This window comes from Triturus cristatus, chromosome 1_1 (genome assembly GCF_964204655.1).
Source record: "Triturus cristatus chromosome 1_1, aTriCri1.1, whole genome shotgun sequence".
Classification (NCBI taxonomy): Eukaryota; Metazoa; Chordata; class Amphibia; order Caudata; family Salamandridae; genus Triturus; species Triturus cristatus.
Window position 1 is genome coordinate 500,642,143 of NC_140579.1, and position 19,997 is coordinate 500,662,139.

The window sequence follows — 19,997 nt, forward strand, 5'->3', positions numbered from 1 at the left end:
GTATATCATTGAACAGATTAATACCAAGTGCTATTGCAGAAGAGGCTCAGTGTCCCATATTTGTATTGTCTGACAATCATGATAGCAAGGACTCAGTGGTGATCGCAAGGAGCCCAGGCAACAGTGGGCGGGCTATGAGTGTAGGTGGTTCAGTGTTGAAGTGGTGTCTCCCTCCTTCTCATGTAACAGATACGTCAGGAATGGCTGCCATATGTCAACTGGCCTAGATGTTGGCGGCTGTAGCTGTGCATATGTGTCACTAGTTGTTTTGCAGAATGTCATACTTAGTAGCCATGCCTTAAGAGTAGGAGCTATTTTACTGGCCCATTTAAGTGCCAGTTTGCGGTTAGCAAGTAGAAGCGCCATAGCAACGAAACGTCGTCTGAATTTGGGGAGGTCATGCACATGCCCCGGCAATCCCATTAGGGGCGACGGCGCTATCTCCATTTCCACCATTTTGGATACCTCTCTAAATATTGATGCCCAGTAGTCTTCCAGCTTAACACAAGTCCACGTCATGTGCGCGAAATCCGCACCCTCGGAGCCACACTTCGGACAGGCATCAGATCTAGCAGGAACCATACGATTCAGTTTACTAGGGGTGACAAGAATTAATTCTTAAGAACGACACCTTAACTGACACTGAGAGCTTGCTTGACAAGATCAACACTACAATAGCCACATTCAACACAATCGAACAAAACAAAAACATCGACAAAGTCCAGAAGGATATAAAAAAAACTTCATCAAGGAAAAACTCATGCTTACCTAAGTGAAAAATTGTACAGCACCACCTACCTAGATTATACCACAAAAATCACAAATTAATGACCTTCTCTGAGTCCTCAAACACCACTGCTTTTGACTCTGACCGAGGCGCGGGAACTAGCTCTAATGTAGATCCTAGACGACCACTCTCGGGCAAACTTTTTTTACGGGAGGAGCCGTAGTAAGGAGAAAGTTTCATTACGATTACCCAGGGGAATGGCGAATCCACCGGAAAGTTTATTAGTGGGGCACCCACAATAAACCTCCCCAACAAGGACTTGAATTCTCCCACCCATTTCGAGACCTGATTGTGGGCTAAGACCACGACTTTTTAAAGGGATCAATACCCTGATGAAGGCCGCCTTAACCCGTGGGGGCATTTGACAAAGGCCGAAACATATTTGTTCCTACAAATAGGATATAGGGGTACTGATTTTCCCAAACTCTTCTTTGTTTTGTTACTTTATATACTTTCTTTCCTCTCCACTGTATACTAAAAAGAATTTGTTTGCGCTCTGCCCAGTGTGTTGGTCTGCACCTTGGCGTTAGATGCGGTCCAATGATGAAGCATGACACTGAAAAGTGTGTGAGGGCAGTATTAAGAATATACATTTCTTTCCTTCCCCCGCCCCTTATTTGCCCTGTCTCTGACTGTAAGAACTAGAGTAGTCCACAGTGAGAACATGTAATAGTATCTCATTGGATAAACTTACTTTGAGAAATTGGTACTACATGAAGTAATGAAAATCGAAAAGGATTTTGCGTATGTCCCATGCAACTTACCATTGATTGGAAAACAGGCCCTAGAATCTCTAAAAACAAATTGTAATTTGGTCATCAAATCCGTGTATAAAGGTGGTGGAATTGTAATTATGGACTCTGAAAAATATAGTACTGAAATACTGAGACGATGCTCTAATACAGACCATTACTGCTCATTACCTGCTGATCCCTTATCTGAAATCCAGTCATAAATCAAGAGGGTAACTGATGGAGCTTTGATAGAAGGCATTATTACCACAAAGGAACACACCCACCTCTGCACTCCGGTTTTCTACGTTCTGCCCAAAATACACAAAGACATAGAAAATCACCTGGGACACCCCATTGACTATGTCCAGAAAAAACCAAGATCCTTACACATGACAACCTGTTTTATCACCAGATTTCCTTCTGGATGCATTATATTGAAAACGTCCTCCTTATTTGGCATGGGAAAACAGATCCTTTACATATTTTTGTCAATTGGCCTAACACAACACAAGAACACCATAGATTCACATTTGATGCCAAAAACAACCTACCCCTCTTAGACCTCACCCTTCAAGCACATGATGGCAAAATAGGGACATCTCTATTCAGAAAAAACCCACTGAAAGAAATACACTTCTACTGAACATAAGCAATCACCCAAGAGATTTACGGAATGATTTACCTTATGGACAATTCCTCAGTATACAGAGGAACTGCAAATGGAAGATAGATTACTTCAGGGAGGCAGCCACTCTAGCAGACAGATTGATATCCAGGGGTTATCCATAGTCTCCTGTGCATTAAAACGTGCTTGGTATTGCCCTAGGAAAACCCTACTTGTGTCTAAAACAAGAGGACAGAACAAACGCATACCAGTTGTATCTACCTTCTGCCTCTCAAGCAACAAAGTGAGAAAAATGATAAAGAAAAATTCCCCCTCTCCACATAAGGACAGGAGTTGGAGGGCACAGATGGCACAGCTGATTTGGATGTTAAAACCGTCCTTATGGAAATTAAGTTGAGTCTCAGCGCCATTGATTCCAAAATCAACCACCAATACGCCCGTATGGGTCTAATGAAAGACTGCATAGATAAACTTGGAGATCACATATATGAAGCAGAACATAGGCTATCTGACCATTAAAATAACGCCCAAGCTAAAAAAGTCAGCAGACCACTTAGAGACAGAAGTAAATAAGATCAGTGTTAAAAATTAAGATCTTGAGGCATGCTTGTACAGGACTCATGTGCACATAACGGGCCTTCCAGAAGCTACAAACATGGGAAAACCAGAGATCTTTGACCAACGTGCGCATAATGGGCCTTCCATAAACAAGAAACATGAGAAAACGAGAGACCTTCTGCTTGCAGATCTGCTAGGCAGAAACAACTTTTCCAGCCACCTGATCGTTGCGAGAGTGCACAGAGTCCTTAACACCTAGGTGACCTATAATAGCCTGCCTCTCAAATTACTGTGACAGAGAGACTGCACTGAGAGAGTGAAAGGGCCCATGACAGTTTCAGGGCTTCTCCATATTCCTGTAGCCTGACTTCACTGTGGCGGTGCAGGAAGCAAGCAAAGCATATAACAAAGTTAAAAAGCTCCATTGCGCACAAGACATTAAATATGCAGTGTAATACTCTGCGCGCCTCTGCATCCAGCATGGTGACTGTGTTACTATTTGCCAGACCCTGAAGGACGCCATGAAACTGAGTAAGGACATTATGAAGAAAAAGAAGTGTGAAGATGATATAACACCCACTACCCATCTGAACTCCGACCTGGACAACGATGGGGCAATGTGAGAACCCTGCAGGGTCTACTCTGCATGTAAAGATGTGCCAAACTGAATACAAATGTTGGATGCACTGAGAGATCCCTAATGCAATTCTCCACTTCCATTCCACAACCCAAGCCAAAATGCAAGAGGCGCCTTGTTCAATGTGTCCCCAATATACCTGAGCTTTTCTTGGAAGGCCTCGGAACATGGTGCTTTGTATTATCTTTGTCAACAGCTCAAATCTGCTGTCTAGGTTTGTAAGCAACCAGAGTAGATTACTGCGTATATCAACACTTGGGAGTACGGAGTTGGACGGCAGTATCTGACCCCTTATCATCATTGTAATGATATGTTTTTTGTTTGCAGAATGTAACATGTTTGGGAGAGTTTGTATTGACAGTTGAGGCAATCTGTGCGGTAGGGTGAGAGGTGCTGGGAATGATTCATCTTACATGGGACACAAGTCAGAATTCTATTTGATATTGACCAATCTTCCCTGTTGACTGTAACCAGTCATGTGCAAATTTAAGGTTGTTACACGGAATCATTAGAGGACTGGGTAACCCTAAAAAGAGGCACCTGATTATGGAATACCTTGTTTGTCACAAGGTGGAAGTTGCCATGTTACAGGAGACATACCTCACCATTGGCTAAGGTGCTCCCTTTGGCTTCTTCTGGGACACCAATAAATATTTAAGCTCCTTTATTTTGTACTTCTGCAGTGTGGCTATATTGATCAAGATGTCTGTCTCCTTTAAATTTACAAACATGCAGGTGTGCATGCAGAGTACAACATTAATGATAGAGGGTCTAATGTATGATGTACCTGTCACACTAATGACTAGTCAATACACACGCCGCCAACATAGATACACCATATTTGCTTGACGGGATAATAGTGCACTGCAGGCAGCAGAATGCCCAAAACATTATATGGGGAGGGAATCTGACACTGTGGCCAGACATAGATTGCGACAACACATGCAGAATAGATCACCCGAGATCCACCAGATTCTTATGCACCATGCATCGGGATTGATGGATTACAAGACCACTGGCACATGGGGAAGGGGCCTGGGCGGGCATGCTCCTATTACTTCTTTGTCCACACAACTCGCTTATATCACTGTCAATCCTCCCTTGGATCACCGATGTACACCGGCACACACTGTCAGGTCAAGTACTGCTCGAGATACCAGAACTTCTCCAGTGTATCCCCTTGTGGCGCATCAGGAGTTCTGAAGTACTCTGTGTTCTGCTCAGAATTACTATCAGCCATGGCAGAGTTCTTTAACATTAATACAGGCTCAGTGTCTCAATTATTCATGGTGTGAGAGACATTTAAAGTTTACATCAGAGGTTACACAATAGGTAAACCCAGCTGGCCAGACTGGAGCATACATCGTCTGACTTAGAAAGTGTACATGCCAAAACCCAAGACCCTAAAAATGTCAATGCCCTAAACGAAACTTCTCTCCTATCGGGAACTGACAGACAAACAGGTTACATTTTTCAGCATAAAGCAGGCCTATAGAAAATACGGCAAAGGCGAGCACCTCAGCATGACCTTATTGTGGCTCCTAAAACACGTTCATAAGCACATCCTGGTTCATATCCTGAAATCAGTTACCTGCGATACCATAACTGGAAGCTTATATCTACACGATTCATCACTTCCTATGGTTATGGGTCACTGTGATTACACAAGTTCTTGACAAAATAGTACAAACTAAGATCCGTTGCATTCCATTAACAGACCACTTTCTTTGAAATATGCATGACCTGGAATGTAGCATATGCAAAAACAGTAGCCAGGAAGCAATAGCATACTTCCAGGCTTTCAATCCCATTACACAGACCTATACATTTATGCAGCCCCTACAAACCGAGATGACATAGGGCCTGATTTAGATCTCGGCGGGCGAGTTACACCGTCCGCACGATGACAGATATCCAGTCCGCTGAAATATAAATCCCATTATATCATATGGGATTTATATTTCGGCAGACGGGATATCCGTCACTGTTGTAACAGAGTACCCCGTCTGCCGAGATCTAACTCAGGCCCATAGTATTACATAGAGACTTCTGGAGCCCAGCGGACATAAGTATATTGTTTATTTTGTGAAGTATAAGGTAATAAATAAGGAGCACCCACGCAGCCTGTCGTCAGACGCCCAACGAAGACTGAGCAACCGATGCGGGATAGTAGCATGGGTCATAAAGCAGAGCATAGCAACCAGAATTCAGTTACATTACACAATATTTACATCTCTACATCTATTATTTTTTTCTGTAAGACATATAGTAATTTTTAAATTTAGAAGGCATTGTACTATTGCCTAGAGCTCTGGTGTTATGGGACATAATGCAATCATTAGATTGTTCAGGCACAATGTCTAAACCACGTTGACTTTGTGTAAGTAACAAATCATTTGCATTATCAATCTGAAATGACTCTTGACTGTCAGTTGACTGCTATTGAGTTGTTTGCCACCAAGTTTTTTCAAGAGAGGAATTGTTGCCATCAAAGCCTCACACAGCTTGAATTTTGGCTGCCTGTGCCTGGGTATTTTGACCAGATCTCTCTTACTCCACCAGCCTTTGTCCTTCATAAGTACTGAGACTTTAGACACTCTTTGAACACAAACTGATTTTGAAAATTTCGATAAACCTTTCTTGACCTGAGTGGAATATTTTTATCAAAACCGAATCCCCTGCTTTCAATGTTAGTTCTTTGATACGGTGTGTTTTGTCAAAACATTCTTTAACCTTACTTTGCATTGCTTCAACTCTGGATGCAATAGTCTTCAAGTCAGGTGTGGTCTTTTTACTTACCTCTCTCACCCAGTCAAGACACACGGAAGGCCTTGGAAATCTTTTGTGTAACATCCTAAATGGGACATACCTGTTGTACTGTATGGAGTCACCAGATATGACCAAACTTTCTGGCTGAGAAATGTTTCGACCTCAAGACCCATGGTCAACGATGTTCGCACACCCTATTTTAAGAACATATTAATGTATTCAAGCAATTCATTGGTAGAAGGTGAGTAAAGTGCAACTCTGAGATGAGTAATGTGAAAAACTTCAATGAAATCCTTCATGCGCGCTGATGTGAAGTGGGTGCTGTTGCCTGTAACAATATTTGGGATGCTCCTTTTACATCAAAAATTATTTTAAAAAGTGTGATTATACCCTCAGTGTTGGGAACAGAGGTAAAACCAAAATACACCTATTTTGAAAAATAGTCAATCAAAACCATCATGTATTTTTTTTTAATAGGTGATAACTCAGATGGACCCGCAAAATCAAGTGCCACTTTAGGCTAAGCATCCTCCAGTAGAGAGTCTATATAAATATGTGACTCATGTACCTTCCAGTGCTTCTCAGATACCAAGCAGATGGTGCAATTGTCAATAAACATGGAAACTTGAGCTTACAATAAAGACCACCAGTAAAATAGTGTTATATATTTGCATGTGCTTATGACACCTGAATGGCCCTTGTGTGTCTCCTTAATAATATCATCTCAGATAGTAGTCACATGAGGCACATAGATATCATTGCGTACTAGCACCACTTCAACAACTGATAGGTCCTCTGAAATCTGTACAAAAGGTCTCAAAGAGACCTCAACATTTCTTTCCTTGGGCCAACCTTCTTTCATGAATTTGAAAACAGACTGTAAAATGGCATCCTGTTTGGAAGCTTCTAGCCACTGTTTATGTGTGATCACCGTTTTGTTCAGCAATATATCCTTCACAAAAGCAATCTCATTATCTTGAAGTGTGTTGGATTCTTCACCTCTGATGATTTTCTCACCAGGTATGTATTCCACCGTAAAATTAAATTCTTTCAGCTTTGATAACAATCTGACTATTCGTGATGATGCTTTCCCTGAACTATTGCCAACAGGTGGAGCAATGGTTTGTGGTCTGTGAATAGATCAAAATGGGAACCCCAAATACAAGTTTTGAACCTTTCCACTGCCCAACAGCATGCCAATGCCTCTCGCTCAATGATGCCGTAATTTGCTTCCTCAATACTGAGAGAGCGAGAAGCAACGGTAATGGTGTTTTCTTTGTCCTGACATAACTGTGAAAGCACAGCCCCCAATCCAACTTGACTGGCATCAACAGTTATGAGACACTTTCTGCCAACTACAAATGGAGTTTAAGCTGGGCTCAAATAATGAAATTCTTCACTTTCTGAAAAGCTTCTTGCACATCATCAGACTAGATATACTTCACTCCTTTCTTTCTCCAAAGGGCTGCACAATAAAAGCACAACCTTGCACAAACCTTGGACAGTATTCACTTAGCCTGAGAAAGGAGCGAAGTGTATCTTATTTACTCAGTGGATGTACATCTTCAATAGCTTTAACCAATGAACATTTTGGGGAAATACTATTGAGAGTGATAGAGTGTCTGAAGTAGTCAATATTTTCTGCAAAACATTTGCATTTATCTGTGCGAATAGTGCCACCACACCAGGCGCGGTGCGTCCATTGGGGCGTGGGGGCGTTGCCCCCCCGCCCCCGCCCGCGCGCCCGCAGCTCCCTCCTCGGTGTCTCTGAACTTAGTTTACTTAAGTTCAGAGACGCCGAGGGTGGGGAGAACAGACAATGCATGTCAGTCAGCATGACGTCGGACCGTGGGCGGTCCGGCGTCATGTTGACTGACATGCATTGTCACAAGCCAGGGAAAGGCAGCACAAGTGCGCATGAGTGGGCATGGAGATTAATTTTTAGCCCGTGCCCAGTCATGCGTACTTGTGTTTTAACTGCCTTGCGCATGCCCATTAAGAGCCCCTCGGTCTCCTAATGGGCAGGCGGCGGGCGAGGAGTAGGCTGTGCCCTCAGCCAATCCTGGCGCTGCAGCAGCGCCAGGATTGGCTGAGGGGTTGCCAGTCACTTGACTCCAGTGCTGACGTCACGTGGTGTTCCGGACCGGTTTGCAGGGGTAGAGGCGCCAACGCGGACCAGGAGAAGAGGCGGTCAGGTAAGTGTCTTTTAATTTTATTAATTTTAATTTCTCCCGCTGCTGGTGGTAGGGTTGGGGTGGTGTTTAGGGTAAGGTGGTAGGGTTGGGGTGGTGGAGAAGTGGTTTTTAGGGTGTTCCAGTGGATCGACAGGAACGGGGCTGCTGTGAGTGGTAGGGAGGGGTAATTGATGGGTGTGCAGGAAGTTTGGGAGGAATCGATCGATGGGAAGGGTGTTTTTGGGGTTCGATTGTAGGGTGTTGCAGGTGGTTCCGAGTGGATTTGCTTAGCTGGGATGAGAGTTGGGAAGGTCTAATTTTGATTGCAAGTCTTTCGAAGAAAATCCATGGAGGGGAAGGGGTGTTTTGGGCCTAGTTTCAGAGTGCGTTTTGACGGGGCACTCCTCCAGCACTTTTACGCCCCGCCATTTTCAGATGTCACCAGCCGCCCCTGCACCACACTCTTGAAATTTTGTGAAAACTGCATCTAGAGTGTGATTATGTTCAGGTAAAGATTTTGCAAAAATCAGCACATCATCTTGAAACGCTTGTACCCCATTCACACCCTCCAATTTGTTATCCATGAGACACTGAAAAAATACTATCTGCTAAAGGGAGTCTGCAAAACTTACATGTTGCCAAATGTGTTACAAAGGTGGTTACTCTTGGGATCATTCATATAATGGGATCTGTGATAAGCTGATTTGAGATCCAAAAGTGTGAAAAATGTTGAGTCTCCAATGTTCTCTTGAACCATGGGCAGAGGATGGCAATAGACAACAATGTTCCTGTTGAGGCTCCGTAGATCAGCGCACAAATGAATCTCACTATCCTTTTTACGCACAATTACAATGGGACTTACTCATTCAGAGGAGTCAGTGGGTTTGATAATGCCATCTCCAACTAACTTCTTTATTAGCTTTTTTAGTTTGGCTCTAACACTTGTGGGGACAGGTCTGGCTTTGTGTGTAACAGGTATAGCATGCCTCTTCAACTTAATTGCACATATTTCTGAATGAGCCAAATCTTACCTGAAACAATTTCAGGAAATCTTTTAACAATATCTTCAGTGGTATTAAAATCACTAGTAGTGAGTACAGATAAATTTGCTACCCTGTCTGGTGGATCAGTACAAGGCACAAGCAGAAGGCCAGGTTTTGCAAGTTCCTGCCGGCCAACTACATTTCTACCTTTGATTGCAACGTAGATTTTAGTTGACATTGACCTGCAAAGACAAGACACAGTGTCTACAAAGAACCAAACCATATCGATATCCTGATCACCATAAGCTTTAGGATGTATCACTGGTGTGTTCAGGATAGCATTAGACACCCATTGTATGTAAAATAAGGTATCAGATATGATAGTAATAGGTGCACTTGAGTCACACACCTTGTTAAGAGTCATTTTGGAATCTAGAGTTACCTGACCTAAAGGTTCCTTAATTTTGTTAGCAAACAAGGAGTTAGTCTCCGGATTCAGGACTGCATTTGATAGATCCACAGGACAGTCCCCTTCATTTAAGTCAACACTGTGTACTTTAACTTGGTGTTTACCAGAGCTGCAAAAACTGTGAAAGTAAAGTAATTTCATGCATTATTGCATTGTTTACCTACTATAATTACTTAGAGGGGATTTACAGCTGCACCTAAAACAAAAAGTGTTAGTATTATGTTGAACATTCTTAATGACTTTGCCCTTAGTTTATACAGCATCAACACGTTGAGAATACCCCACAGCATTAATAACTGGAAAAGATGTCTGGGTGGCTTCCTGGTCCATCATAAGACTGGAGATTATTGAACTTTTAATGCTTTAGGCCAGATCAACAACCTCTGACAATGGCGGTTCTCTGCAACTGAGTAGCCTTTCTTGTATCTTTTTTGAAAAACAGCTAAACACAAACTGATGTCAAATGTATATGTCAATAGAGGCTCCAAACATGCATGTAGCAGCTAATGCCCTTAATGCTGATATGAATTCTTCAACATTTTCATCAGTTGTTTGTTTCTTCCCGAAAAAGATTTAATCTATACAATCGAATGCTAGGTTGTTCTCAGAATGTGACTTTTAAGTCTTTTAATTGTTCCTAAGTACTCATTAGAATCACAGGATTGTCCAGATGTGGCAGCAGCTGGAGGCAAATTATTTAAAAAGTTGCTGACCTTTATTTCTCAAATAACTATACAAAATAGCAGCCAGTCTTTTAGTATCAAAGCCATCTGCTTCAACTGTGATTAAATAGTTCTCAAAGGAACTTAACCAAGCATTCTACTTAATCAAAGGCTTGCCAGGAAGTTAAAGAAATGGTGAGATCTGAGATGCCACCATCCAATGAAGACTTGCCACAGGTAATGACACACTTATGAGAAGGCAATAAATATTTCCAAGTTCACTTCAGCCAGTTAAAACAAAAACTCTCAAATTTTAAAGAAACGTTGCTGTAAACTTGAAATACACCAAATATACACAGGGTTTGCCCAAGTAATCCTCCACTATCTGGACTGTAAATATGCACACAAACAAAAGTGATGCAGAGGAACAAATATCCTAAAGATTCAAAATAAGGTACATTCAATTACTTCTATACACTGGTTCAATGTCCCATCAAATACACATATATTTCAATATGGTCACATCCCACGCTCATTCCAGATCATAAACACAATTTTTTTTTTTAAATAATTTTTTATCTGGTTAGGATCAATAATCCTTTTATGAATCAACTTTGAACAAAAAAATTTAAAACAATCCAACAAGACAAATGTACACAGCATACATTCACAAAACATACAAAGTTACACAATGCTAGAATAGTCATTACCTAAGCCCCAAATTTACAAAGAAAGTGTCTATTCCTTAATTACAATGCGATCCACTGTGAGGTAATCCTTTGCACATTAGAGGTACCCTATTCACCTCTAACGAACTTTCTCTGTGTGCATGTCCGTTATTAAGTTTTATTCAATATTCAACGGATTCCTCCTTCTTCAATTGTCGATGCGTTTCAGCCCCATTAGTTGGGCCTCATCAGGACTGGGGTGCAAGGAACAACCTAAAGTACAATTTCACAATATATAAATAATCTTACTGTATTTCGAAATACCTACGGATAAATTACAAGGCTGTGCTGAAAAAGCCCCAACATGCGCTTAAAACACAAGTGAGTCGGGTGACGGGGAATAAATCCCAAAGGCATCAAAAAAGAGAAAAAGAAAACACTACGTGTGCATACCAATTCAATCATATCTAGAAAAGGATACATTCAAAGACCTCCAAGAATCTAAGTGCATCCAACCACCGAGTGCTCAGATCGAGTCAGAGAAAGAAAAGGTGTATACCTACCCATTCCCAACCTGCTGTGAATCCTATTACTGAACAGGCGCGGTGCGTCCATTGGGGCGTGGGGGCCCCTCGGTCTCCTAATGGGCAGGCGGCGGGAGAGGAGTAGGCTGTGCCCTCTGCCAATCCCGGCGCTGCAGCAGCGCCAGGATTTGCTGAGGGGTTGCCAGTCACTTGACTCCAGTGCTGACGTCACGTGGTGTTCCGGACCGGTTTGCAGGGGCAGAGGCGCCAACGCGGACCAGGAGAAGAGGCGGTCAGGTAAGTGTCTTTTAATTTTATTAATTTTAATTTCTCCCGCTGCTGGTGGTAGGGTTGGGGTGGTGTTTAGGGTTAGGTGGTAGGGTTGGGGTGGTGGAGAAGTGGTTTTTAGGGTGTTCCAGTGGATCGACAGGAACGGGGCTGCTGTGAGTGGTAGGGAGGGGGAATTGATGGGTGTGCAGGAAGTTTGGGAGGAATCGATCGATGGGAAGGGTGTTTTTTGGCAAAGTCGAGAAAGGGAAGGAGCTGCCATAGGAGCCCATGTTAAACGTGAGTTTTGCATGTTTTTGGGGTTCGATTGTAGGGTGTTGCAGGTGGTTCCGAGTGGATTTGCTTAGCTGGGAAGGTCTAATTTTGATTGCAAGTGTTTTGAAGAAAATCCATGGAGGGGAAGGGGTGTTTTGGGCCTAGTTTCAGAGTGCGTATTGACGGGGCACTCCTCCAGCACTTTTACGCCCCGCCATTTTCAAATGTCACCAGCCGCCCCTGTTACTGAATCTCCTACTCAGAAAAGCCAACTCTAAATGTCGTCCCGCCTGAAGTGTCCCTGCTAGATACTGCCGTATAATTGCTGAAGTTAAAATCGAAAGCAATTCCTTGCATCGATTGACGTAACAGTAGCTTCAATACTGCCCCACTTATAAGGCCGAAACAAAAAGAAAAGAAAACACGATCTACATCATAAAACTTATAGTGATATAGCAATCTCGTGCAAGTTTGCCGGAGTGCTGAAATCGTGTACCTGAAAAAATACTCCAAAGGGATGCGCTTCCGGAGACAGGCTATTCTCGTGCCAGAAAATGCCCGGTATATCCTTTAGATATAGCCGCTGTAATAGAGTGAAGAACGCTCCCGTAAATGTATATCCACATGACACGGCAAGAATGCCGTTTACTGAAAATCAGGACTCACCCCCACTCACATGTTTCTCCGTTTCACTACAGTCTTCGCATGAGCATGAAACGTTTCAACGCGGACTTCATCGGCATCTAAATTAGAACAACGAGTACCCGGCTAATATACGGGAAGGCCAGGTGGGCGTGAGACCGGTAGAACTGGAAAAGTTACTTCTGTTCAACCTATATTTTCTTTATGAAACAAGACCTCCCTTTAGTGGTTCTCGGTTCTAATTATTAATACTGCAAAAGGACATAGAATAACGGTGCCTCCCTCAGTAAATTCTCAAATGTTATAAATTAATAAGAAAAAATGGAAATAAAAAGGAATATAGAATAAACCTTAGCTGTGCAATAAATGAGTATTAAAGTGAAACACCTTAATCCCGTTTACAGCAAGCCCTGAAAATAGCCTAGTGACCAGAGATAAAGAAGAGGATAAAACCATGAGTCGAAAGATCCATATTATGTACTCCTAAGTGAAATAAACACAGGATATAGTCCAAAGTTTTCCTAATGAAACACAATACTTATACCAAGTGAATTTGTCAAAAACATTACAATGGTATTGGCATACATTAGTATTACATTCTCCCACCCATGTTGTAACAAAATTGTTACTCATTTCATGGTTTACATTGTACCCAAATCAGTCTGGTGGTTTTATACAAATATACTTCATCATGCAAGGAGGGAAACTACAGTGGCTGAATCCCTATTTGATCCAATCCCCAATGTGTCAGATTTAAATCAATGCCCAGATTTTGTCCCAGTCATTGAGACTGTGTAAAGCTGTCTTATATTTCTCAATCATCCTAGCCTCTTGTCTGTTAAGCTGAGCTTGTAAGCCTGCTCGGTTGCTATGCTTAACCACCAGTAAAACTGACCAAAAGATATAATTCTCATCATGGTTACATGCCTGGTATTGTTGAACCAACGGAGCTCCATGGGTCTTGCACATGTTTTTGATTGTTTAACATAACAAATCTCGAATCTTTCGTCATGGTACATGCTGCACAATTATTGCACCTGAAATGACCCACTAACGGTGCTAGGCCCAACATCTCTCTGAGGTCCTTACTGGTGGATGTGGGTCATGCTGCTTTAACCAGATGTTGTTGTATATATTTTTTCCTTTCTGAAAGGCAAATAGCGGCTTCGGAATCCCTAGATGTCTCACTAACCTCCAGATTCTTAGGATTATTTTCTTAATTTTGTTAGCCTTCAAGCTGTAAGTCAGCACACATGTCAAAGGGTTAGTCTCAGGTTTAGGTTTATCCAAAGCAATCTAGCACTGGCATTGAAATATAAGTGTTTTGGCACAACGTCAATAATTAAAGCAGAAACAGATCAAAAATGTAAAGTTAGTGTCAGGAGGACATATGTGCTTAGAGCATCTAAATATTTACTTGTAGGCCAGCCATTTAAACCGCAGAAATTATATCAAGCTCATACTGTGCTGGCTAGGTGGCTCGCCTGTGTTGTTGAAGAAGTGGAGCACACGTCATCGAGATGCCCTCATTCCTCTACAAGGCTGCAATCAGGACCGAGGTGCCAGCACAACTCCTGATCCCACTGCGCTGAAGGTGTGGCCAGTCCTGTGTCTCCTCACATGCAGGATGCCACTGATGTATGAGAATGCAGCAGCCATTGGCCGCATCAGATCCAGGGCTCATGGCGCAGCAGCCATTTCCCCAGACCAGCTGCACCACTCCTCCCGACCCTGTTTCGGGTGTTCACATACCCTCAATGCTCAAACTCCAGCAAAAGTCTTTGCTGTGTTTCTCTCACCCCCGCTCTACATTGCGAGACGTTTGACCTTTGCATGACGGAGTATTTTTTGCCCGCTGTGTGGGGGTTGGGGAGGGGGACAGGATGGGCAGGTTTTAGGGGCCTGCTGGACAGGGGCTGAGGCAGAGGGGACAACCTGGATCCTTCATCCTATTGGCCACCTTAGTAGTCAATAGCGCCTCCGTTCTCGTCCTGGGAGATTTTAATTTCTGGCCTACTGACCCTGCTGAGGATACTAAATCTAAGGACTTTACACAACTGCTTCTCAGCCTCAATTTCATCCAGCATGTTCAAGGCCCTACTCATATTCAGGGCCACATTCTTGATCAGATATGGACACTAAACATCCCTACGTCAGTCCCTACTATTTCCCCCTGTCCATGGTCTGACCACTCCATGCTCGCCTTTTCCTTGGATTTGAGCCACAAAACAACTCCTTCCTGCCCAAAAAACACCCGGGCAAGGAACTGGAATCGAGTCGATATTCCTTCCCTGTGTAACTCGTTAATTACTACTTGCCCAGACCTATCGGGCCTGATCCTTCACTCCCAGGCTATCATTCTTGATCGCTGGCTCATTAAAGCCTGCGACGCAGTGGCCCCCCTGAAGCGGATTACCATCAACCGTACCCACAATGCCAACAAGTGGTTCAGCCCTGGCCTCAAAGCCAAAATATTGGAGTTACGGCAGGCCGAACGAGCTTGGAGAAGAGAATACTGCCCAACCCGGAAACAATACTACACCACCATTCTTAGCGAATACAAACAAGCTATTCTGGCAGCTAAGACAGAATACTTTTCGGAGCGTATTTTGGCTGCAGAAAGCCAGCCACGGGAGATCTTTGCCACCGTCCACGAGTTGGCATGTTCGGACAGAACTCTGCCCAAAATCCTCCCTTCTCAGGTGCTATGCGACTCGCTTAACGAATTTTTCATTGATAAAATAGCTTGTATCAAAGCAAATATTCCCCCCCCTTCGCTCACTTTTTCCCACTCCCTCCCTCCAGGCAATACCTTGTCCCTTACTTCCATCCCCGCACTCACTAGAGAATCCCTGCTTCCCTCGCTTAGCCGTGTCAAGTCAGGTTCCCCAGTTGACATCTGCCCGGCACGTACTCTTCGTCAGATCTTTGCCGAATGTCCATCCCCTGTCCTTATCCTCCTCAACGACTGCTTCACGCATGGCATCGTCCCTGCCCCTTTCAAGACTGCTATAATCTTCCCCATACTAAAAAGACCGGGGGCAGATCCCTCCTCCACGACAAACTACCGCCCGATATCCCTTCTCCCCTACTTGGGCAAGATAGCTGAGTCCCACGCCACCCAGACACTTAGCACCTTTATTGAGGACAGTAACTATCTTGCACCCTGCCAGGCGGGCTTCCGTCCCCGCCATTCCACCGAGAAGGTGGTTATTTCGGTCATGGATCAACTCAGGGAGGGTCTCGATACCAACACTCCTCAGGCCTTGGTCCTCCTGGATTTGTCCGCCGCTTTTGACACGGTGGACCATTCTATTCTCTTGTCCCGTGTCGAGGCGGCGGGCATAGGAGGACAAGCACTGGCCTGGATAGGCTCCTTCCTGCCTGACCGCACTCAGGCCGTCCATCTGGCCGAATTTTCCGCTCCACCCCGTAGGGTGCAATGCGGCGTCCCTCAGGGCTCCTCTCTCTCCCCCTTATTATTTAAACTTTATATCTTCCCCCTTATTTTCGCGCTGCAACAAATGGAGGTCACACTCTACAACTATGTTGATGACCTCCAACTCATTTTTAATTTCTCCTCCCCCCTCACTAGCTGTTACTGCCTTCCAGTCCGTCATGCTGTTTATCCGGGATTGGATGAATGCGAACCATCTCAAACTCAACCCGGACAAAACAGAGTTGATTCTGACGGGTGGCAGTGGCAACCCTTGGTCTTCTCCCTTTTGGCCCCCCTCCCTTGGCTTACCCCCAAACCCTCCTATTCAGTCAAGACCCTTGGTATCACACTTAATCATCATTTGACACTCCACTCCCACATTAGTTCGGTTGTTTCTTCCTGTTTCTTTACCCTGCGTATCATTAGGAAAGTATCCCGGTTTTTCTCTCCCTCTGCACTCAAATTGATTGTAATGGCCATGGTTTTATCCAAGATCGATTATGGGAAGATTATTTGTAATGGTGCCCCCGGTTTCGCACTTCAACGTCTTCAGTTGGTGCAGAACCAGGCAGCTCGCCTGGTACATGGCCTATCTAAATTTCACCATTCGTCACCCCTTCTCATCGCCCTTCATTGGCTCCCCATTAAGCAACGGGCCCTGTTCAAACTTGGCTGTCTTACCTTCCAAGCCCGGATGGGCACGGCCCCTGCCTTTATAAATTCCGCTATTATCAACTATTGCCCTTCCAGAGTTCTTCGTTCATCCACCAAATCTCAATTAGTCATTCCTCTCTTCAAGAAGCAAAGATCAGGAGGCCAGAAATTTGCGGTGCTTGCGCCCACTTTCTGGAACACCCTCCCTTTTTAGGTTTTGCCTAGACAGTGCTTGCACTGTCTCTCCGAGACATGCAGTATACACTTTAGTGTGGAAGCTTCGTAGAAGCTCCGCCCACTCGCCGCCCATCTGTTTCATTGGCTTAGGTCAGTAAAAGCTGCCTTCCGATTTGTTTAAGGCTTGCTAGCCCCTCCTCATGACGATCATGTCGTCATTTGTAACCTTCCAAGGCTACTGACCCCTTTACTCACGCGTCACGCACTTTCTTCTGGCAGGGGTCTAATCACAACTGAGCACACACCATGATACGCTCTCTTCCTGCTCCCCGTCTGTAATGTAAGCGCTCCCTTCACGCCCCGTGTGTGCGCATGGCCATCATGCTACGTACCCCCATTCTGCAGGTTCAAATTGTCTGACTGTCAGTAGCACAGGCGACGTGGTTTGATTGGCATTCACTTGAGGTTCTGCCCGTAAAAGGGCTGCATGTTGCGAGGTCAGTGCTCGACAGTCAGGCAGGACCGGCTCACATGGTCATACAAAATCATAGCAACTTTGTAAGGAGTGAGCACTGCTGCAGCGACGTTTGTAGATTGTGGATTTTTCGTCCCCTCCCTCCCGGTCTTGCACTCTCTTCGTCCCTCGGTCCTCCCGGCGCATTCTTCTGCACCTACTCGCAGGTGGGTGCATGCGCGCGGGCTATGAATAATGACGGTATGTAATGGTTTCACGTGCTTGCCTCTTCCCTTGCCGTTAATGGCCTGTCATTTACATAGATCCTGGGCTGGCGTGTGCACAGCCATTTAACTAATGCGCTTTCACTTCCGTGAGCAAGATTAAGGGGTAGTGCTAACTGGTCCCCCTAAAACGAGCGATAGTTTGGCCTTAGTGCTATGCCGTTTGCCATCTTCAAGCACCTAGCGCCGCTTTGCTTCATAACGAGGTGCTGTACGATAATTCATCGCCGTGTATAATGGCCTTTTAGCTGCTTGTTTGCGACGCATCCTATTGTTACATTTATTTAGCAACAAGTGATTGTAGTGTCCTGCGAGACACGCAGTTGTGTGTTTCTGGTACGTGTGCGATTAAAGTTTAGTTGCACAAAACAGATGGTTTATAAAAAGCCTCATGTTTGCGCTCAGACTCTTATTTTTTAATAACTTTAGCTCGACACTACTCTACAGAACAAAGCTAGAAGAGTCACGGCATTGTTTGCATTACTTACGGCCACGTGACATCCTTCTGCTTCACTCCCCTCTGCCCGCCCACCCTCCCAGGACGTTCCAGCAGAAGGGGAGGGGGCTCTCTGCCTCTGCAGGCTTCTGCTGTCTCCCGGTCTCTTTCTCCAGTGCTTTCAATGGAGAATTCTCAGTGTATGTACCTGCCGTGAGCTCAACCGCTGGCAGTGCTTGCCTTGTCAATACCATTGCTGTGCCCCTTAGAAATGCCAGCCCCCTTTGCTTGCATTGAAGTCGGGTAGGTGCTCCGCAGCCGCCGTCTCCCGATATTTACTCCCCAGATTAATATATGGCGCTGTCTCCATTGAAGCTATAACAGCGGCGGTGGCTTTAAAGCGTGAGTACTTGTTTCATCTGGAGTTTCGCTGATACTGCCCAACTGAAAGACACCTTTTCAAGTACTTCGCAGAATGTGTATTAACATCAAAACACATCGCCCAAACATAAACACCACAGCAATTAACGTTTCCGGCACCCATGTAACCAGACACTCAGAAATGTTTTCACCCTGAGAGTAGCTAAACCACGGACTAATTAGCCCGACGGGCAAACCTCAAACTGTCCCTCGCCAGGAGTGTCCAGCCCTTTCCCACATTTTAATTATTTACAGTCTCATAATTGTTCCCTTTCCTGAAAACGGCGGCGTCACCCACAAGACATCAAGGTCTCTCCCTTTACGGTTATGGCAGCTCAGGTGTTGATACCTGATAGTACATTTGGGCTTAGTCCTTTTTTGTGCAGTTTGGAGCTCATGTTTTCACTTTTCCTATTATAAACATTCATGGCGAAAAATGTTAGAGCAGGATGACTTACTCGCATCTGAAATAAGACAATGTGAGAGTCTGACTCGCCAAAGGTTTATCGGCAGTAACTGCAAAGATGTAACTCAATTGTAGAAACCCCATCAGTGCTTTAAGTGGGCCGGGTCCTACTGGTGCTCAGCAGGGCAGTTCTTAAAAGCATGTGCTCAGCAGACGGGTCCCTCTCGGGCTTGTCATTATTGAGGCACCACTGCTCAAAGCCTTTGATGTAACTTCCAAGAGGCTTGTTTTAGTTCTTCACAGTCTCATCATTTCACAACTGAATCCTTTTCAATATCATACACAATAAAGCCATAGTTGTTGCTTATTTATCTTATGCAACTAACCATTGACAGAAGCCAATAATCCTGACTTCTTGTAGGTGTAATGTTACGTGTTGTAGTATATAGCTGGATGTAATGACAGGAGCCGCAAAATACCAGTCGGGGAGTTTATATGTTTTTAAGCCATGTCCTTAATTGCATTAGCCATGCCCCTGTGAGAGACCCCACATTGTTTGATTCCACTTAAAGCCCTGAACACCATGGTACCAAGTTGAGAGACTCAAGTAATAAGGTTTAATCCAACAAACACCTCAGATCCTCTCCTTCAGCTGTCTCTCTTCGTTTTAAAAGATGCTCCCAGACTCCTTCTCTGTGCATCATTCTATGTGGAATAAGATGTTGTACATGTATAGTATTTTTATTGTCTTCCAGTCTCAGACAAATTGAAAAGCTGACTGTTTGCTTTAAAACTTTAAAGGCCAGGTGTGTGAAGCGTTTTTAGGTCGATACTAGCAGATTACATGTGCTGTGAGGCACAGTGTATTCAGTACATAGACTTCAAGCCGGCCCTTCGCTTGTCATTCATTGGTTGTTCAGGGTGCCTTTCTAAATTCCATACTTTTAAATGG